The sequence below is a fragment of the Harpia harpyja genome, chromosome 2, assembly GCF_026419915.1.
Source record: "Harpia harpyja isolate bHarHar1 chromosome 2, bHarHar1 primary haplotype, whole genome shotgun sequence".
NCBI classification, from domain to species: Eukaryota; Metazoa; Chordata; class Aves; order Accipitriformes; family Accipitridae; genus Harpia; species Harpia harpyja.
In genome coordinates, this window is record NC_068941.1 from 39,556,740 (window position 1) to 39,580,264 (window position 23,525).

Below are 23,525 nucleotides of genomic sequence, written 5' to 3' on the forward strand. Positions count from 1 at the left end.
TATAGCACCATTAAGTTTACATTTGGCACCTAACATACTTCTGTTTCTCAAAGGAGCTCTTTTCAGTGGTGCTGACCTACTTGTTAAAAAATGCTATCAGATTTCCTTCACCACACAGTGGAAGGAAGATGAAAAAGTTCCTTTGTCAGAGGGTTTCAAATTTCTTAACTCTTAAATCATAAGATACAAAGATGAAGCTAAGTCAATCACAGCAAACAGGAATTTTCCTGAATGTGCAGGGAAAGACACAACACATCACACTGCAACATCATAATAATAAAATATAAAAAACCTCAACACAACGAAGCAACAAAAAAACCCCTAAAACCACCCATCGTGGTAATCCATATAATCATCTTACCTTCAACTATGCTACCATACCCTACAATATAATTTCTTCTGAAATAATAAATCTGACAAATTTTCTAGAACTCACTTTCTTAAGTGTACCTGTACAAGTAGTTTCAATTTATGTTAGTGCATGCTACTCATATAAACACCATGCGCACATTCATTTTTTATTTGTAGTGTAAAAAACCTATTCTTTTCAATACAACTGTTATTTCAGAATGCTATACTTTTCCTGAAGACACACCACCACTCTCCTCTGTCATGTCTTCAGACTGAGATTGGAAGAGGAAAAAGAACTGCAGAATTTCAAAGGACTGGGAAGAAAATCCAAATCTTCTGCAATTCAAAACACACTGGTGAGAGGGAAAAACTGAAGAGGTTGAGGCTCATCTTTTCACCAAAGTTCAATACTCATGAGATCTCTTGTGAAATACACATGAAAAAATAAATTTGATTGGTTTTTTCCAGAGCTGTTGAGCTTTCCCTATCACCCACCCCTTCATGCCTAATGCAAAAGCAACATTCCCATGGCTCTCCCTCTTCCCTTCGTTTCTTGTATTAATTTCAGCTATCAGCAAAACCAAACCTCCACAGTAATTCCCACTACTCCGGCCGTGCTCCATATTAATAACTAATAAACTCTGCTATTACATTTTTCTGGCAACTACTACTTTCTCACTTTTGTAATATGTCTGCATATGTATTTTCTCTCCAGGATTTTCTAGAGGAAGACAAAGGACTACAAAACTCTCTCTGTCAAAGACTTGAGTACAGTAGAGGTGGATCAATAGCCAAGCAGTGTATCCAGAACTGAGCAGGAAAAATAAGCTGCTTTCATATCAGCACATCCTTTCCAAAAGCCAGCTCCCTCCCCTGTCCTTCTAAACAGTCTCCTCAAACAAGGAAATTATTTGATCCCACAGTATATTCTCTAAAGAGAAGCCACAGAAATGCCTGTTTGTAATTGACACAAAGCACGGAAGAAAACTAGCAAGAAAAAAATATATATAACCCTCAGGAAAGCCATACTGTATAAAAGCAAACTCCAAAATTATGCTCCATCATCTAATCCTTCTCTGAAAAGAACTCCAGAGTGAACATGAGCAGACTAAATTTTGCAATCTCTCTGATTTTCCCATTGTAGATAAAACATGCTAGCAAGCTGGGGACACCGTGTCTGAAAACCTATAGGTAGATTCAAAATTGAAGCATTTATTTTAACCAAAAAACCTATACCTTGTTAGATACAGCAAAGATAAATGAATTTTGTACTAACAATTTGTACAGATTTAAAGAAGCGGGGTTTTAAATGTTTGCTAGGAAACTGATGAGACATAAAATATACACGTGCCAAAGTATTTTTTAACCGACTTCAAAAGTTTTTTACTGAACAGTACAATCCTTCCTCTGTACATCTGAAGCTGCCCCATGTATCCGAACCTACTCTACAAGCTTGAGAAATCAGAGGCTGCTACCTCGTAAAAAATGCACATGTATTGCCATGCTTGCCCTGCAGCACATAACCTGGAAGGAACTCAAATACAGTTAAATCACTTCTCTACCTACTAGACAAAAAACACAAAACATTTCCTACACCTGCTGGGCCACAGAATAGTGAGCAGAAGGAAGGAACTACTTCATAAGTGGAGGAAACACAGGGCAAACCCGTTGAACACACAGCAACGAAACCACCTAACTCTATTTTGAAAGGTAAAGAAAACAATGCCGCAACATTATCTTCATTACCAAGAGCAGAGATATCATTAAAGGGAAATAAAAGAGTCAACTTATTTTTATGCAACATTTAAGCAAAGTACAGCAAGTAAATCCTTACCAAAAGAATGTCAAAACAGAGGTGACAGATTTTGTTATAATGAACAATTTTGTCATGCTAAACAGGAAACTAATCTGTCAACAGTTCAGTTTAAATATTTTGAACAACATGCATTTCCCCACAACAAAAAAGGTAACAAGATAATCCAACCACCTTTCCACTTTAAAGCCACATAACTCAAATAATTTTGCCTCACTGCTGCGGGCAAATTTTCCCTCCTTGGGGGTTTTTATTTGCCAGTTAAGAGTGAAAAGACAGTTGGAGAATAAGGAAAAGCTTGGTACAGTTTGGGGGTGAGAGGAGACAGCAGCATGACTGGAAACAGGGTATATGGATTGATATGAAAGACTCATGCTAGTACCCCAGAGTAAAGAAGAGCTGTGTTTGACTTGGAACATCCTTCCCCTCCCTTGTCCTTCCCATCAGATCTTATGATGTAGGGAATATATACTTAAAAGCGATGATTTCCTTTGTTTTGTCTCATTTTTAAAAATTATCTTTAATGCCTTTTCTGAACACACATTTGCACTACCAGTGATCAGTCACAGTAACTCAGATCAAGCTGTGCCTGATCTGAGCAATGGTGTGGTCTCTGGGTACTCACTCAGGCAAAGAGCTGCTCTGTGCCTTACATGTGATTAGGGGTGTGTTGTAAGAGGAAAGAAGTGTGGATTTACAGAAAGTGTTCAGAATCTCAATCTGCAAGCTGTTGTCCTCACTAAAAAATATCTATTAAAACACCAGTTGGGGGAAAATAAATTTGTTATTTACATTCGGGCACTTTTTGTTACTCCTGTTGGAATAACATACCACAAGACTGAAATACAGCAATAACAATATCTAATGCCAATATGCAGGAGGTCTTGCTGTGAAGGGTTATGTTATTTACCAACAATGAAAGAAAAATGATATACTACATACAACTCAAATTTTGCAAACATTTTCAGTCCCTTATATCAACCTCATTGTTTTAAATGCTTTGCTAGTTAAATGCCTCATAGAATAGACTATTTCAGTGGGAAGGGACCTACAACAATCATCCAGTCCAACTGCCTGACCACTTCAGGGCTGCCCAAAAGTTAAAGCATGTAATTAAGGACATTGTCCAAATGCCTCTTAAACACGAACAGGCTTAGGGCATCAACGACCTCTTGAGGAAGCCTGTTCCAGTGTTTGACCACCCTCTCACTAAAGAAATGCTTCCTAATGTCCAGTCTAAGCCTCCCCTGGTGCAGCTTTGAGCCATTGCCACGTGTCCTGTCACCGAATACCAGGGAGAAGAGATCAGCACCTTCCTCTCCACATCCCCTCCTCAGGAAGCTGTAGAGAACAATGAGGTCGCCCCTCAGCCTCCTTTTCTCCAAACTAGACAAACCCAGAGTCGTCAGCTGCTCCTCACAGGTAATAGGATTATGCATATGATTTCATAATAAAAAGTAACTTGTTGCCCTAAATGACAATGTGGTTCACTACAAAGACTGGAAACAGAATAGCACCACAGGAAAAAAGAAGGCTGATAGAAGGAAAGAGATACTAACTCATTAATTAAAGACAAGAGTTTTAGTTCACCAGACTGCTGTCATTATGTTTCATCTCCAAAGGAGAGCATTCATTCTTCAGTTTTTCATTTATGCACAGAAAGTTTCATGTGATGCAATGCAGGGCTGCCTGTTCAAGAGATACCCTACACAAAATGACTCTATGGAAACCAGTCACCAGTTACGTCCAGCTTGACGCTGTTGATACACCATGTGCACTTTATTTCTATTACACTGGAAAACTAAGTACCAGGACTTCACTTTCACAGGTATATCCACGAATAAAGCACCTTCCAAAGCAGATGCTCCCTCTTCATTGTGGGCCGGAAAAGAAATACATGAACTGCATGTAAACCTCAGCATGACAGCTCTGCGGGTTTCTGTGCAGACCTGCAGTGAAAAGTAGTTTAATTATGTTCTCCATGAAGTAGGAAAAAATACTGCTTTCCATTCTCAGTTACTTCCAGCAATTCTCCCTAGATTTAAACACTCTGCTTACCTCAAATAATTCAAAATATAATTGGCCAAAAAGTATTCCTACATTCCTCATTCATTGCTACCATTAATTATCAAATATCCCCAAGAAAATACATTTAAATGATCCTCTTATTAGGTAATAGGATTACCAGCAGCTCCTAAACCAGCCTATTTTGCCAAAGGCTTTATTTCAAAGTTATTCTGAGGAACACTTCATTTTTGACTTCCAAAAAAGTGGTATTTTAAACTTCCATTTGACCTAAATTGAAAGAGGACCATGCAAGAGTTAATGCAGGTTTTCCCTACTGTGTCCTAGGTGTATTAGTTCAGCATGAGCTAACTCAGTATTACCACCCCTTCCAGAGAGCACATCAAGGAGGAATAATACTGTACCTTGCCTACCACCAGCTTAGGACTCCTGCTTATCCGTTTCTGTCAGAGCCCGGTTACTGATACAGGAGATGGTGAGATCTGTTACTGAGAGATCCTGCTTCCTGATGCTGACTCTCCTTTTTTGCCATCCTCTGAGCATACCTCAGCAGAGCAGAGCAAAGACAGGTTATAAAAGAACTGAGTCTGCCTTCAGAGATCTGGACAATGAAAACTGCAGGGAGGAAGAACAAACTCCCAGGAAAGGACAGCTCTCGCTGGATCACACTGTGCCATTAAAACAGTTCTAGCATATATGTCTAGCATAACATGCTTTACTACAATCAAAATGGTTTTGGATTTGGATGAAGGACACAAGGCTGAAAAGGAACAGGCAAGGAAATATTCGAAGGGAGGGAAGTTTCTGGTTTCCCTTTTTCCATTCAACAGTCACACCAGCAGCCTCGACCCCTGGCTGTAGGCTATCTAGGAGTCACTGAACAGTGCAAGACATCAGTCTATCTCTGGGTTTTGTCAAGACAGTTTTTATATTTACCATTTTAGCCCAAATAGAAGACTATGCTTAGAAATGGAAGCCTTCAAGATTCTTGAACATAGAGATTGTGCTTCACAAGAAAATTTCCCTCTAAGAATCAGCGGTGTACTCTAGCAACTTGAACCATACTTGGAAGTACGGTACTTTCGGTTTTTAGGGGGGGGGATTCCTGGCCAGCAGCTAAGAAGCAACGTCTCAGCAAACATACTCCTCTTTTCCTTCCCCCTTTTCTCACCTTCTCCAAGATGCTGCTCGTAAGCTTAGCAAAGACAGAATATCCTATATGGGAAAGTACAGCCAGATATGGTAAGAGCCACAATGCATGTAAGTCGTAAGTTATCTTCCCTCAGACTTGCTAGTGCTCCAGGAAGAAAATGCTCATCTACCATCTTACAGTAGTGCAGACACACAAAAGTGGGCAGACTCATGAGATGGAGCTACATTTTCCCTGCCAGTGATCGGGAACAGGTTTCCCTGTATAGCTCAACATGACTTCAAGAGAAAACAAGATCCGTGAAAGCCAAGATTTACTGGGTAATTAGACCAACAATGTCTAGAACACTGATGGGAGTTCTCATCTAGCTCCCTGAGGATACCAAATCATTTGAAAGGAATCACTTAAAATACCTGTCTTTTAGATTTGCAGGGAAGACCAGCCTGAGTTGCAATGCAAACACAGAAATATTAATTGTCTCCATTCTTAGTCAAGTATTGGATTTAATATATGAATATGCTGCTTTTTTTTTTTTTAATGTCTGTCTTTGTTCTTTCCATCCCTCTATTTTTATCAATCAAGCATATGGCTTTTGGTGTTTTGGTTTGTTTTCATGTAAGAAAAAAAAACAGTTGCCTTTTATCTACTGGAAACTGAACAAGTTGTTCACAAAAGAGTTTTCGCTATGATTGCTAAAACTTAAATAGAATCTGCACACCTCCCTTCAAAGGAAAGGTTATTTTTCTGTGTTCTGTCAGAGAAAAATAAATCTTTCACTTCCAGGGCAGTGGACGACAAGAGACTAACCAGCAAAGCCACACATGAAATAGTGTATCACTGAGAAAATAACATCTCTTCACTCAGGTCTGCTTTGCTCCGTATTTTTAGAATGTATAACAAGAACAAAAACCTTAAGTTTCTCTACAACTGCAAAACGGACACCCTGGTTTTTGGATAGTTCTGTTAACTGGTAGCAGTCTCTCCGCACCAGATTATCTGTTCAATTTCAGCACAGAATTGCCTTTAGCAGGTGAGATTTACCCTGCAGGCAAAGGATAGCTGAAATTTTGACTCCCTGCATTCATTCCTGCAATAGCCTGGCCACAGAAGGAAGTCCTTCCTGAAGAAGGTTAATTCAGACAGACCACACATTGAAGCTAGACTGCCCTTGCCTGGGCTGTTTAACAGTGGTGGTAAATCAAGATGCCAATGCAGCCTAAACCTTGCCTCACACTTGAGGCAGAGTACTAAAGACCCTACCATTCCAGTGAAGTCGGCAGAAGGTGTTCAGGGGAGAGCAGAACACACACCAACCTGCATACAACTTTGGGCATGTCACTGACTGCAAAAGAAAGTAATATTTAGCTACAGGAGTGATGATGCTTAATCCTCTAAGCAGAGTATATTAGAGCAGTAATTATTATTATTATTACTACTACTACTATTACTAAAGTAGCAAGAGTAATATGTCCATCAAGAAATGGCTTTTATAAAAATATTAGTAAAGGCTGGAATCTCTTAAAAAAAAAAAAAAAAAAAAAAGATTCAAATATAGTCAGTTCTTAGCTCTTCGCAGGGGAGGTTCTCAAGGCTCTGCCTTCCTTCCTCCTTCTCCACTGCTGGTAGGAACAGAGCTCCTGAAGCAAAATGCATATTTTACTGAGTCCAGCTCTCTGCACAAATCTGTTCAAAAGCTTTTTCAGAAATGAATAGCCCCACTTCCCTGGATTTGATGCCATCCCATGTTTGGTTTTTGTTACTTCTGCCCCCTCCCATGTTACCTTCCCACAAGCAAAAACAGACTGTGTATAGAAGCTTGGGGGATTCTGCACAGAATCAGTAATTTGTCATGGGAAGCAGCTGCTTTAGGGCTGACAGTGGTAGATGTAAGGATCCAAGAGGTATTCAAAGTACCGATATGCATCATAGGTTTTTTCTGCTGTCTTCACAACAGTCATACTGACAAGATCCTCTACCTACAGTCGTAAGGGGCTTATTCCCCAGAACAGCTGGCAGCCTCATCAGCCACTTACATCATCTGGTTTGGCTTACATCAGACACATAAGCATAGCAAGAGGTGATCATTTCAAAGATGGCAGTCAGATGAAAGTTGCTAGTAATGCTGCAACTCTGCAAGTCTGCTACTTATGTAAGGATAGAGCTACTTCTCTGCCCAAATTGAAAGAATAAACTGGCCAAAATATTCTTGCCATTATACACAATAATGTTCAAACAGACAAGAACATTGTATTTTTAAAAGGCAAGCAAAAACAAATTTGCAGAGCACAGAATGAGGTGGACCATGATGCTCTATTGCCAATAATCAAATGAAGTTATGTGCTGAAAATGCCGCTGAAACAGCAGAAAATACAGGTTTCATTTCAAAACACGAGGGAATGCCCTGAAAAGAGTAAAGTGCTCACTACTTAGGTGACCCAGGGAAAACAGAGGACTACCATTCAAAAATTTGCACCCTACAGAATAGGCAACTATTTAAAAATATGCTTTGATGACATCATTTCAAAATATACACTTGAAAATGCTATAGCATCAGTCCTATTATTTCAATGCAGTGTGCAGTGCAGTACTGGACTGTATATAGCTTCTATTCAAAGAATAGATACCTGACAAAAAAAGAACAGTATCTATGAATAACAGTCTCCTGGAGATATCTTTTGAGTAATTTTTTTGGTTTGTAAATTATTTTAAATGGTCCTTATGTATTGAGACATTTATATTACCAGTCCCCTTCCCTGCACCCTCCAAAGAGCCTCAAATCATTGCTTGTACTCTTTGCAGAGTAAAATTCCATTCTTGTCTTTCCCCAAGACCTGAAAAATGATGCTGTTCTATATAACACTTCGCTCTTCTGCCAACAAGGAAGCCATCAACCACCAGTCAGTTTTTCAGCTGCCCTTGGCTCATTCACCAGCTCTAGACTGGTACCTCACCATCTTAATTTCGCTCTTGAAAGATGCTTCATCTGTGAAGTACTACAGACATTTCATTGCTACAGACAACTAGCTGGAATTCATGGGTAGAAAAAACAAGCTCCTTCGTGAAGAAATAATGTGGTTTTAATGTTTTACTCATTCTTGCCTTGAATGCTAGCTGGAGACAGAACATCCTTCTTCTCCACTTGGCAGCACTGGTTTTCTTCACACCAGCTTTGCCTCAGTTTTTAATCAGGATGGCAATATAGAACATGGATACAAAAGAAAAATAGCAGTAAGTATGTAGAAATGGAAACTGCACAACACCACAAAAGGAAAACAGACTTGAATGTGCTCCTGTCTGTGCACCATCCAAAACCACTGAAGGAGCCAGCACATCATTTTTATTGAAGTACTGGTAAGAAATAGTCATAAATTTACCAAGATGGGTGGCCTTGCCAGTTCAGTGCCTCCTTTTAAGGGGAGATCGATTCAAGCAACTTCAGATACACATGCTTGACCTCAACAGCAAGTAAAGGTCAAAAACAATTCTCAAGAAAAGATGACAGACACAATATGTGACCGCATCAGAAAGGTGAATTACCCTAAACAAATCTTTGATGCAATTACTGATGGTTAAAAGGAAAACACAGGATACCTTATCCATGCAGATACATGGGGAATTACTATTTCAAATAGGTATTAGTACAGGTACTGTAGGAACATTAAAGAACCTGAAGTGAAGACATATCAGGTTATCCTTGAAAGGGAAACCACTGGTCTGAAAGTAGGGGGGCAGCCTACTCTATAGCTTGAATTATTTATTCCCAATACCTTCAGTTCCATGGGAATACCTTCAATTCATGCAGTGGTCTGGCAGGGTTGATCACTACATTAGCCGCAGCAGTGTCAAGGCTGCCATTAGCCTGAATTACAACAGCAAGGTAAAAGAAACTCATTATAAACCCAACCAAACCCCACAAAACTGTGATATGACAAAGGAGAGACAAGTAATCCAGAACGATCAACATCCATATTGTCTGTCCCCATGGGAGGAACCGAACCAGGCCAGACAAGGTTAGGGGATTCTGCTACAGGGGTCACTACTATAACTTTCACTTTTCTTCCAACAGGGCAGCCTGCCAGGAAGCCTTTCACATATAACAATTCTCTATTAGTCCTCACATCTTTTGCATATTTGCACTGAAGAGCCACCTTCTTTTTTCCTTACTGGACTTTCATCATTAATTGCTCAATGTGCTGTAATAGCACTATGCCATTAACTCTGTGACTATTATTTGCACATACTTTAAAAAAAAAAAAAAAGCACGCACCACTCATAATATGCTTTTACAAATTTTGCTGAACATTCAAGCTCAGGTCATGAGACGAGGTATTTTGTATGCTCCACTACTTTGACTCAAGACCACTTACCTGTCTTTACTTCACAGATGCATTTAAGCCTCCCTCGAAATCAGTGGAGAGAGATAGAGGACTGGAAGATCTCTGTACGCTAGGTGTCATTGCTGGCACAGGAACTAATAACAACTGTAAAATGGCCATGAATACTTTTAGGCTGGAAATTATTAAGTTCATAGCTAGCACAGGAATGATTTCCAAACTGGGCTCTGAGCAGATGTTTTGTCCTCAGTATTTTTAACACTTGCATGCTACAGCATAGTCAATTTATTAAGCAGATTACGTCATGATCAGCTGTAACAACACAGGTCTTTGACATGATGATACAGAACGTTCCATGGGGTTCAACCTCTTCTGCTTCAATTTCAAAAATTGTCCTCCATTTCTCTGGTTTTCATCGATCTGATCCTCAAACATACGAAGACCCATTTACTCTGCTCTGGCAGTGTAAAACAATACTGAAGGTCAGATTTGACGATCCTTTAGGCCACCAAAGTAGTAACAAGATGACTTCAAACGAATGAAAAATCAATTGACTCTATATTTACTTACACCTTTTATGTTCAGTCTTGCAAGCTTAATTCAGCTTTTCTCCTTTTCATCTGAACTTTTCAAATTTTGTTTATATTTTTCCACTACTGAGAAGCTGTAGATTATAAAATGCCTATTCTGAGTCCTGAAAATAGCATGGTTAGAACACACTAAAGTATACTTAACTCTTAAGCATGCATGTGAGCAGCCCTACTGACCTTGATATTCTCATGTCTAATGTGCTTTGTTGAACTGCAGCTACAAAGAATGGCTATCACATTTCTTTACCAAAAAAAAAAAAAAAAAAAAAGTCCCTTGCTCTTCAGCTCAAACCTGCACTGGAATGAATTCTGGCCTAATGCCCTGCAGTGTGCTGTCATACTCCACTGCAAACATATACGTATTTCAATAACGTCAGATTATCACTGCTCTCAAGGAAGACAGTACTACCTGCCTATAATACTTCTAGACCTCTTTTTGCATTACCCTATCATCTCTTTCAGAATGCAGAAACCAAGTCTGCGCACTACTTCATTAATCTGTTGTTCAACTCATGCCATTTTGCCTTTTCAACAAGGCTGACTGAGCAGCACAAATCCCAAGTAAAAGACTGCAGCCACATAATCAATTGCTCTACCTGGTGCCATTATCACAGCCAACCCTCCTTCCTAAAATGGTTTACACATACATTGTATAATGGTGGGGCATCACAACAATAATAATAGAGTTATCAAGTTGTAATAGTGCACTTGGCACTCTATAGGAACAATAAGCAACTGTGAGTCCTAAATTATGAAAATCTGGACACTGTTTGCATTGCGTGGAGCGCCAGATCTTCTTCAAGTCAGACAAGCTAGGACAAGCATTTCTTTCAACTTCCACATGATGCAGACTCAATTCTGTCAGGCAGTTTCACTCCAAACCCCTCTAACCTATCCTTGTTTGCCAGGCAGGGAGAGGCGTACTTCAACCCTCTGGTGACCACTGGAGGAGGAGGAAAACAGGGGAAAAAAATAAGGCCTTGTTTCAGACATAGCTTTCTCAAAGTACATAGGTATCCAGAAACATAGAAGGAAGCCGTTCGAGAGAGAAGTATGACAGGCAGCGAAAAGAAACAAAACAGGACAGAGACAGAGCTAGTCCAGGACAAGAGAAAGAAGGGTTACAGGCAGGAATTCTTTTAATATTGAGAGAGACATTAAGAATCCTCCAGTTCCTTGGTGTGCAGCAAACCTTGCTGAACACCATCAGCGTATACACAAACAAAATAAAATATTAAAAATAGTGACTTTGCATCCAAATCCATTCCTTAAGACACACTGGACTGTGCTCATGAAACACTGGCCACCGATTAAGTGCATTGTTATAGGTAAAGTTGTTTTTTCTACCTTCACCAATAGTAAGATTGTGCTCAAGGCAGTCTTTCTCTCACAAGACTGTACCTAAGGAGCAGGACTTTTAAACCACATTGATCTGACAACTATGGTATATGCAAGCATACACTCATTTAGCAATGACAACATCACAAGGTGAACATATTCAGGATCTGGTGACATTCCTCAAAATGTTCACCCCTCTAAACAATAGCAAGATTCATTGCACCTGTATATGTGCTTACCAAACACCTGCAAAGGAGGAGTAAGAGCAATAGCAGTATTGCAACCTGCAGCATACACCTGCGTTTATGCAATACACAAATGACAGCAAATTCATACTGATGCCATTCTTCAGTTTGTTAAAAACGCTTTGATTGCTTCAATAACATAGAATAGCATTAAAAATAGCATGGCAGGATCAAAAGAATTAGGGACAATAAATCAGGCATCAACACAATGAAAAGGAATGTGACTGAAAAAAGCTAATCCTATAAGAAGAAGGTACCTTTGGCCACACATATAAACACCTCTCCTTATTTCTGCCAAAGGCAATGCTAATCCATAAAACTACTGTGAAAGTCTGGGTTAACTCAGTGACCTGGAAGACTTTAACCAGTGGGCTGTAACAAGAAGGGCTGACAAAGCTGCCTCTGGTACTTCTGAACTCTGATATATTTACATAAGCATTTTATTATAGATCTGGAGAGGGCTTTCAAAGTAATCTTCACCATCCTGACTTACTGCAGTTTTGTGCATATACTGTAGCAGTCCTAGAGTTCACCACATGGATGCCTTTCAGAAAATCCACAAAAGGATGCACTCCAGCTGCTAGTGGGTGCTGAGTCCACACGACTGGACCAGACTAGAGTTACCCCGAACGAAAACAAACCAACCAACCCAAAACAACTTTAGAAAATTATTTGGAGTTGCTGACAGGAGAGTCAGCAAAGGCTTCTAAGGCTTTATACTTCCAAAGCAGGGAACTGAACCTGACTGTTGATAAGTCTATTTGACAATATACAAATTCAGTATACTAAAAACCTAACTTGAAAAAACAGCAAATATAAGAGAGGAGGAAATAGAAAGAAGATGAAGAGGAACATGAAGTACAGAAAACAGATTCCAGGCATGTTAATATGAGAAAAATGACCATCTCTACACAAAGGAAGAGCTATCATTTGAAACTTTCTGGCAAAGCAGCAACAAAAGACAGAAAGCGCTCTTCAGTATTTTATATAATCTCACCCTGTAATACAAAAGGAAAGTACAGAAATAGCCACTTTATTAGGAGAGGAGGCAGAAACTAAATTTCACCAGTATATAGAGTGGAGGGATGCTATTGTCTACTCAAGGCCAGCTCTTCTGACATGCCCAAGGCGGCCAACAGTAAAGTATGCTAAGGGACTGTTTCAAAGCTGTCTCCTAGTACTAGGAAACTTATCTTTTATCCCAAATTCTTCCATGGTATACCTCCACTCAGCACATCAAAGTGAGAAGTCTGACAGTATTTAGCTGCCTTTCCCCACCCATTCTGATACGGTTCAACATGCTTCCTGGAGCAACGATTTAGAATAAAGTGATGTTCCCAAATGCTGAAATCAGCATTTGGAAATGAAATGCCTGGGACAAAGGCAGGAGCCTTGGCATTGCAATAGCCTTTGTCAATACCATATTTACAAAGCCTCGTTACTTAAAAATAGAGTTAATGCTTCCCACCCTACCTCTTACTCCCGCTGTACCTTAAATCAAAGTATAAATCCTACGACTTACAGTTCACCGACTGACTTCTACTCTAGACCTGATTCTTTATACCCCAACTAAGATTTGGAGCTATCAACATATTAGGAGCCCCAGTTACTGTCTAGGACAGGAAAAAAAAAAAAAACAAACCAACCCAGAGACCTGGGCCCAGGTTGCCTGTGCAACTTCAATTCTGACATTCTGAGCACGTTCATGTCTTTCAGCCTTCAGATAGTTCTGCAATTTTCCTGCCCCCCACACCTACATGCACTTCCCTAAGACTTTTGAGTTTGGTTTAATTAAAGCAAAGCTACAGGCAAACAGACAAATTTTTAATCATGTGCTTTCCAACGAGCAGTTAACACATGTTTTCCAAAGCAGAGGTATAACAAGAAGTAGCAGTCTTGGATAAGTTCTACTAAATGCTGTGATTGACCAAATGTCATTTGCAACATTTGGTGGTTTTCCTTGATAAGTGGAGAAATCAAGAAATGGCAAAAAAATATATCAGATTAATTTTTTCAAGAGAGAAGCTGCTATCTGATGTCAGGAAAGAAATGCAAAGCAAATGCAACTAAAACCCTGTTTGAGTCTACACAGCACATGAAACTGTAACTTCAAGTTAATTGCTTCCTTCATTTCAACTTAATATCCCTCAGAAAACAGCAATTTTTTAATAATCATCCTTGTTAACTGTTTTATTCCTCAAAGCACTTCACTAAAGATTAATTAACTCCATACACCCTATTTACATTGAATGACTCTGTATTTTGAATAGGTCTTTAACAACTCATGACCATGCTAAGGTGTTTCAGTATCATTTGCTTTCAAAAGTTTGGTAAATACTATTTAGACTGAAAGCTTGTTGGTGTGTACTTGCATGGTTTCCTCAATCTCCCACCATTTCCACACCTGGTAGCATATTCTGGTGCATAACTGGTACCGTAAGGAAGTAAACTGGAACAAATACTTCCATGGCAATGAAGATGCAACTTTCAGCTGTAACCCGATAGTAAGTTCTTTGGAGGTTTTGCAAATGAAAATTTTCAGAAACTTACAGTTCAGTCAAACTGAGGTGGACTTCCATAGGGACAGCTAAAGGCACACCTCTGAACCCAGCACGAACACCTGCCAAATCTGAAGTTCCTGGTCTGACCGTGAATATATTGAAACAAATAAACAGAAATACTTGGTTTCAGACACTGAGAAAACTACTGGCTCTTACTTTGTTGTCACTAAGTTTTTTCTACTTTTTTTTTTTTTTTTTTTTTTAAACTGTAAGGATGATCAAACAGCAGATCGGGCTGCCCAGAGAGGTTGTGGAGTCTCTATCCTTGGAGCTTTTCAAAACCTGACTGGACATGGTCCTGGGCAATCTGCTCCAGATGACCCTGCTTTTAGCAGCTGGGTTGGACTAGACTATCTCCAGAGGTCCCTTCCAACCTGAGAGTTTCTGTGATTCTGCGACACCAAACCAGTTTTTAGATCTCAGGTCTCCAAACTGTAAAGTACAAAAAAGACATAAATCCATTAACTTTGATGGTAGGCTTAAACGAAATGTTAATAAATGAATCTCATACATTTCTGGTTCTCAGGCAGTTTAATTTCTCTGCTAAACCCAAAGGCAAGTGACAACTAAAAAGGAAGAAATGAGATCAAGCAGAATTGTTGAACTAAATCATTTCACTGCTTCTATTTACGCAAACTTGTCTGAACAGACCCATAGTGAATTCTCATTTAAACAGCATGGCCTGACGACACTTCCTTGCTTTAGCTATCAAGTATGGGAAACCAAGACAAGCATTTATGGGGTCAACAATCAGAAAACACAATAAAAATATGGCAGCAACAAGACAGGCTCAAACAGAGAAGACATTTTTCAGAAGCCTTTCAAAAATATAACTTCGTAGATCATGCAGCATGCTGGCATGAATCCGGTACAGCAGCCTCATACTAAATAATGTCTTTTACATGCCCATGTTCGCAGGACCACCTTGGGCAAGAGTTAGCTCACCTAAGTCTGATTAAAAAACTGACTCCAATTGTCTTGTCGCAAGTATTCAAATTGACTGGCTTGTGCACCTGGCCTGCAGCAAGGCTTAAGTATCTACACCAAGGGGACACAAAAAGCCTACCCTGTACAAACCTGGTAGCACCACCCTGGGAGCCGGACCTGGAAAAGAATTCTCTTTCAGCAGTCTTGAGTGTACCTGAGATACTTCAGAAGACAACTTTCTTCTCAGGTCAGGATGGTTTTTGGCTCACTGGTAGCTATATATTAACGGGTCGCACCTCTACTGCAAATATACTGGTCTCTGTCTCCCACAGTCAGGTTTTCTTGCACCAGAAAAAGCCACAGGCGGTTCCCTCTGTGCTTTGTGCATCACAGCATATACCCATTAAGAATGGCTCTATAGAGCCATTTCAAGATCCCTCTCCTACTAATCCTAAAAAACAGGATGGACACGGGAAAGTCACAATAATAGGAAACTAGGTGCTTCCTAGGGATCTCCCATGGAGAAAGAGGGAGTAGAGGGACATTCTAGAAACATACTGGTGAACCTCTAAATGATTATTCTGGCTGTGATGCCAAAATCAAAAAATTATTAGCTGAAGTACTAGCTGTGAAGCCTCTGGAAAATGTTAAAAGACTTATTGGGGCAGGAAGAACGCCAGGAAATAAAACTTCTGGTAAGTAGTCGCACAGCATGACATTTTCCTTACCCATTAAAAGCTATACTTAATATAGTCAGTTTTATTTATATTTGCTCTACATGGAGGAGTAGATGCTTTCTTTAAAGTAGAAAGCATTATCTTAATTAGCGTAAAATTTTGGTTTTAACATTATAGAGGTTTTTGTTTAGATATATATTAACCACCATCACTGCTGCAATGCTAAGTGAAATCTAGGTACATTTTTTAAACACTTACCTGACTGGTAGCTGGCACTGTAAAGCAAAATGCAATAGAAATTACTATGATTCACGACAGTCAGCTATATCAAAATTGACAGCTGCTCTTCATGCACACTAACAAATCACTATTACATTCTGCATTTATGTCATCTTTGAGGAGCAGAAAGATCATGCTACTTATAATGGCACAGACTTTGTCTTTAATTACAGCTAAAACTCTCAAGAAAATCTTATTAATTACTGCAGAAGTGAGATATTTAAATTTTTTAGAGCAGTACATGTTTCTTCCAAGGACAGATACGGCTTGAGAAAATAGTATCATTACTCACATTCAGGAGTAATTCTTCTGAGGGCTCAAATCACAAATATTTGGATAATCTTTCATGTCTAACTTCTGCAGGAACAAAATATTTTCCAGGACAAATAACAATGTAAAATAGAAAATCCAATATCCTCGTTTTAAAAATGTTTCCAAAAAACTACATGTAAAACGTGAAAAGGCAAGTTGCACAGTTTTGAGCCAGGGAAGGTGTATCCATTTTTACACTGTCCCCAATTATTATAAGTTTCAATACAAAGATAGCCACTTGCAAATTCATAGAGTCATAGAATCATAGAATGGTTTGGGTTGGAACGGACCTTAAAGATCATCTAGTTCCAACACCCCTGCCATGGGCAGGGACACCTTCCACTAGACCAGGTTGCTCAAACCCCCATCCAGCCTGGCCTGGAACACTTCCAGGGATGGGGCATCCACAACTTCTCTGGGCAACCTGTTCTAGTGCCTCACCACCCTCACAGTAAAGAATGTCTTCCTTACATCCAGTCTAAATCTACCTTCTTTCAGTTTAAAGCCATTACCCCTTGTCCTATCACTACATGCCCTCGTAAAAAGTCCCTCTCCACCTTTCCTGTAGGTCCCCTTTAGGTACTGGAAGGCTGCTCTAATGTCTCCCCAGAGCCTTCTCTTCTCCAGGCTGAACAACCCCAACTCTCAGCCTGTCTTCACAGGAGGGGTGTTCTATTCCTCTGATCATCTTCGTGGCCCTCCTCTGGACTTGCTCCAACAGGTCCATGTCCTTCTTATGTTGGGGGCCCCAGAGCTGATCACAGTACTCCAGGTGGGGTCTTACGAGAGCAGAATAGAGGGGCAGAATCACCTCCTTTGACCTGCTGGTCATGCTTCTTTTGATGCAGCCCAGGATACGGTTGGCTTTCTGGGCTGCAAACGCACATTGCTGGGTCATGCTGAGCTTCTTGTCAACCAACACCCCCAAGTCCTTCTCCTCAGGGCTGCTCTCAATCCATTCTCCACACAGCCTGTATTTGGGCTTGGGACTGCCCTGACCCATGTGCAGGACCTTGCACTCGGCCTTGTTGAACTTCATGAGGTTTGCATGGGCCCACCTCTCGGGCCTGTCAGGGTCCCTCTGGATGGCATCCCTTCCCTCCAGCGTGTTGACCGCACCACACAGCTTGGTGTCGTCGGCAAACTTGCTGAGGGTGCACTCGATCCCACTATCCATGTCGCTGACAAAGATGTTAAACAGCGCCGGTCCCAATACCGACCCCTGAGGAATGCCACTCGCCACTGCTCTGCATTTGGACATTGAACCGTTGACTGCAACTGAGTGCAACCATCCAGCCAGTTCAAAAAATTTAGGCTGTTTTACAGTGGAAAAAGAAAAGATGGAAACTTTTCTTCACATAAAGATGATTTAAAAAAAAAAGATGACAAATATATTACAGACAAAATTACGCACTGGATAGAAGCAGAATGACTGATATATTTACACCATGGACTCAAGGGGCTTTCTGGTACGGGCAAAGTTAAATAACTGAGGTTAAACTCCAGATGGTCCTATTTCAAAGTAGCCTGATGGCACTGTATATATAATACATGGTACACAGCAGACATCAATCATTACAGCGGAGGCTCATTTTGTGAGCTGAAGTTAACACTGCTTTTTAACAAACTTGAGTCTCAATGTGGCCAAAAAGAGACTTCATCTACCTAGCTTTCAAGCTGTACTGGGTGCAGGTGTCAAGGTTTTGGTAGCAGGAGGTGCTGCTGGGATGGCCTCTCTAAGAAGGGACCAGGGGTTGCCCTGTGCTGGTCACAGCCACTTACAGCTGGCTTCAACAGTCCCACCACTGGCCAAAGCTGAGCAAATCAGTGATGCTGATGGTGCCCCTGTGGTAACACATTTAAGAAAGGGTAAAAAACACTGCACAGCAGCTGTGAGAGAGGAGTGAGAAAATGCAAAAGGAAGAGCCCTGCAGACACCCAGGTCAGAGAAGGAGAGGGAGGAGTTATTCCAGGTGCTGGAGCAGAGATTCCCAGCAGCCCATGGAGGAGACCATAGTGGCACAGATTGTCCCCCTGCAGCCCATGGAGGACCATGCCAGAGCAGATATCCACACTGCAGCCCATGGAGAACCCCACACCGCAGCAAGTGGATGTGCTCTGAAGGACGCTGCAGCCTGTGGAGGGCCCACACAGAAGCAGGTTTTCTGGCAGCTGTGGCCCATGGGGGACCCACGCTGGAGCAGTTCTTGAAGAACTGCAGCCTGTGGGAAGGACCCACATTGGAGAAGTCCATGAAGGACTGTGACCTGTGGGGAGGGAACTCACGCTGAAGCAGTAAACAAGTTACTAAGGGAATGATTAACAGGTCTTGGTCAATCTTTCAGATGTCCAGGAAACCCTGAAACAAACAAAGAACACCAACTCATGGCTTACATGTAAAGTAAGCTGAGGGTACTGCTGGACCAATTTAAGAATTCTTCTTAAAAAGGAGGATGCCCAGTTCTTTCAGCCTCCTTTTAACTTTAGGATTAACAAACATCTCAAGAGTTCACTATCTATAACTCCATGATTAAACAAATGTGAGACTCATTCCTCAAACAAATGGCAATAGAAAGAGAAAAATCTACACGTCCGTTAGCACTGTGTAGGTTTCCCTCAGGTCTACATATTTGCATCTGTTTATTCCCCAAAGGACTCTTGGTTCACCATTTTGACAAACAGCACAGGATATATTAATTTCTGTATGGGTTAATATCATTATTCAAGGCAATACAGACTTTTTTGGATTGGTGAAAAGACGACCAGCTTCCTATGCTCAATGGCTCCTTTCTCTATTTTCAGGACCGTGGAGAACAGTGTTTCTTTCTACCAGAAATAAAGAATAAAGTTACTGGCTTTGTACAAAATGGCATTTTTCTGAAATTTCAAGACAACAGTACTGTCTAGTGATTCTAATTAAACCCACCGCTACTTTGCTGTAAACAATATGCTCATCACAACACATACGTAATAAATCTTAGGCACGCCCTGTATTGTTGTCTTCCAGATTGTCAGGTCTGCCTGCCTTTTCCACATGTCAGCAATGGTCTGTGGAAAGCAAAAGAGGCACCTGATTTTTAGGGGCACCTTATCCAGAAACAAGGTGTATCAAATAGAAACGTGAAAAGACAGTAAGGAGAAGAAATGCAGGGAATAAGCCTCAGGGTCCTTCTCCCATTTGTAACAAAGTTAAGTCTGTGAAAACAATAAAGGCACTGCAGGGAACTGAGGAAGGTGCAGGGGGAGAGACCTGGTGACATGAACTTTGCTGTCAGTTTGCTGCTTGCATGGAGCTAACTACCCCTGTCTTCCAAGGTCTGGATTTTGCTATTATGATCAAATGCTTGCAACTTTAATTACTATGGGTGTAACTTTTAGTAACTACTGACAAGGACACCTTCGTAGAAACTTGCTTGAAATAACTGTATAAATGATAATTGACCTGAGGTTTTAATAAGGGAAGTTTCAGTCAATCTGTGGAGGTGGACCATTACATCTATGTGTCAATTAAATACCAATGCCATTTTATTTCTAATTCTAAAGACTTTGTTCAGACTTCACATGGATGTCATCGCCCTATGCTCTGTAGAGCCTAGGGCATCCCTCCCACACACCCAAGCTGTCCTAACTCTCTCAGCCACAGCTATATAAATTGCCATTTCCAAATGAATAAGCTTGGGGATATGAAAACAATTTCCCAATTAAGCACTAAAAGGAGACAGTTAAAAACAGGTTGCTCATCGACACAGTCCTCTTCAATGAGCAATACATCTATACATGCATAGAAGCAAGGGAAATCGGAAGGGGAAAGAATTAACTCCAAGTTCACTCTCTCTTTTTGAGGGCATGGAATTGTTTTGTACTCCTTTTCTCTACTTGATAAATGTGAGAGGGTTGATTTGTTTTTATTTTATAAAACAGTTCTTGTCCACTGAGACAGCTTGTATTTCTTACTGCTGATATAGGCCCTAACTCTGCAACTTGCTTCTTGTGATCAGCCCTTAAAGATCAAACTTAGCTGACCTAATCACAGAATTTCTGCTGCCACAAGTCATCTCCCAAATTGTTTCAAAGGACTAATACATGCAGCAATGAAAAATACATGAGTCATGTATGGCCTAATAAGTTCTAAAATTATGGAAACACTTTTATCACCCAAAGCAGCAGGATCTGTGGAGTCTGGAACAAAGCAGCAGAGAAATAAATTTGTTATCCATAAAGAGGGAAGCTGAATCTTAAAACATTTCAGACTAATAAAATATCAGGACACAGCTGCTTTCGTTATAAAAAGGACATTATTAGACTATGGGAATTACAACAGAGGATAAATCCTCTTTTGTCCAAGTTTTGGGCCTGTAAGCAGTTCCAAGGAAAAGTAAAATTACATCAATGTCTATATATCATATATATAACAAGTCTCAGCTACACAGTCTTTAAATTACCACTGAAACCTATTATTTTACTCTGAACAAAAATGTAACTACCTTTGTGGAACAGGAGTAGAAAAAGCATCATGGAAAACAAAGGTTTCTGATACTTACTATTTATGAAAAATAATCAATAGCATAGAACACATACATTCATACTTTACAGTCTACTGTTTCTAATTCTGGTTGTCTAAGTGTTGCAACATAATTGCGTACAATTTATCAACGCATTTCCAAAGCACCAAAAGAGTTTTGCTTAATCTATGTTATAGCTTGCCAGATGCATGAAAATTTTCCATTAATAATGTGGTACCAATTCAAAATTTTGCATCTTCGTGCAAGACTGACAATAGACTTAACTATTACATTAAAATTAGAAACCATTCAATGCCACCAACCAAGTAAAGCACTTAATCATATAGTCCTTTTAAACATAAGAACAGTCCCACTGCACTACAGGGGAAAGTTATAAAACATATGATTAAATGCAACTAAATTAGGTAGAAATCACAAAGAAAAATGTAATTTCGAAAAATCTCTAAAGCACACTGGAAACAAACAGGCTTGTGAGACATGGAAGGCCGAATCTTTGTTGCCAGAGTTTCTCTTTCATGTATGAAAGAAGTAATGATAAAGAAAGACCACAGCTGATGCATTTTCAAAGCTATAGATGACCTCTTGCATCCCAATGAGGTCACGCTTTTTAAAATCACCTCCAAAAGGATTACACAGAGGTTTAGCATAAGTCTTAATATAAAGTTAATTCTTGCTGTATTATAAATTAAACATTGAACCTTCATGACAGTCTGATAAACAGCCATGCACAAACGACAAATTCAATCTAATTTCAGAGAAAACGCCAATAGCCCTGAAAGATTCTCCACATAGTACATCCACAAAAGACTGACAATAGCCCTGATGCGAAGTAAAATCTTTTTTCTCCCCTACCCTCAGAAAAGCAATACAAAACAAAAACAAACAAAAGGCAGCAATTCACCTCATCAGGTGGGCTTTGGATGAACTGTACGTATGGGAAGAAAGAGTCCACCACCTAGAAAAACCAGCTCTAGTCGTGAAATCAGAAGAAAAAATAACTGTTGAACTTTAAGAAGAAAAAGCAACAATGTTCATTCTACAAAAGGGGACCAAAGATAGATGCAGACAGTTAGAAAAAAGGATATTGTTCCGTGTGTCCTTTGTGCGGCGTGCAGAAAAGAGAAATCAACGTAGGAAGATTTCCAAGGCTCATTGTATGCCCTTGAATTATCAGAGGTTCTTGCCAGTGCCACTGTGAAGAACCACACCCCCAAAGTGGAAGACTGCACTGCAGTGACTGCAGGGCTGTGGGAAAAAACTAGAGAGGAAAGAGATCCCGTGTTAATCCCAGGACTAAAGGCATTTCAACTGTGAGGGCCCATTTCTACGGAGAGCACCAAGACAGACATCTTGTAGCCAGGAAGTATGTTGGACAGACACACAGAAAGGGCTGACTCACACAGACACAGGAGGTTTGAAGGACAAGTCCTGGCTTTTCATGCCTGAACACAACAGTTTCATAAATAGCCATCAGGGATAGTGCTCACAAAGTTATGAAAACTCAACCATCACATTAAAGACATGCTCTCTACAGCTCAGAAATTTTAACTTAAATTTTTTAAGAGAAAAAACCCACCCATGTTCCTTTGTCCATGAAGACAATAAAAAAAGAAAATGCAAAATAATGGGTCTGCCTGCTTACTACTCTGATGGGAAATACTGCTTTGACCTGCTTTATTCCTCTATACCCACATATTACGCTTCTCCTAAAATAACTGCATGCAGAAAAAACCCCCCACTTTAAACAAGTAACGTGTTTTATTTTATAAAATCTGGAACAAGGCTTTGTCTGCTCAGAAGATGCAGACTACAGCCACTGGCCTCAAGTCACCCATAGTACCCCAGAGCAGAACAGCACCCCATGAGACCTTCATTGGAATGGCCTCCATCTTCACTCCAGAGATGGTGAACATCATGGCCCTGCTTCAGCAAGCAACATTTAAATGTCTGAATAAACCCCAACTTAATCCCAGATCTTTCCTGGATCACAACTAGAGTGGCTCAGCATCTGGCAGGATTGAACCCTAAGGACATACACAAAAGGAAATTAGCAATTTCAATTTAAATGCTAATACTTATTCTTCCTAGTGAAAATTGAATTATAACGAGTGATCTCTCATCACACAGAGACAGCCTTGATTGTTATTTAATGATCACAACAAATAGAAAGCATGAAATGAAGCTAATAAATCTTCTGTTGAGCCTGAAATTTTCAACAAACAAAAGTACTCAAAGTTTTCAAAAACAGTTCAGCCTGATTTTCCTCATCTTAAACTAAACTTTCCATGTTCTTCAGTCACAGATCCACATACTGGCACCACACAATTAAATTTAAAAACTGCAATGCCCAGCTACTTGAAGAAATTTTTTAGTGCTATCTAAACTATCTAAAATACATCA

General features: G+C 40.1%; 2 protein-coding genes across 4 annotated transcripts in view; both read right to left on the reverse strand.

The window, feature by feature from the left end:
* Positions 1 to 22,552, reverse strand: part of SARAF (store-operated calcium entry associated regulatory factor) — a 299,073-nt gene extending 276,521 nt beyond the window's left edge. For both annotated transcript variants that reach the window (XM_052776723.1, XM_052776712.1), the window contains exon 1: positions 22,549 to 22,552. The gene's annotated coding sequence lies outside the window, so the exon portion shown is untranslated. The remainder of the gene's footprint in view (positions 1 to 22,548) is intronic.
* TNKS (tankyrase) overlaps positions 1 to 23,525 on the reverse strand; it is a 147,847-nt gene that overhangs the window by 76,657 nt on the left and 47,665 nt on the right. The window lies entirely within an intron of this gene.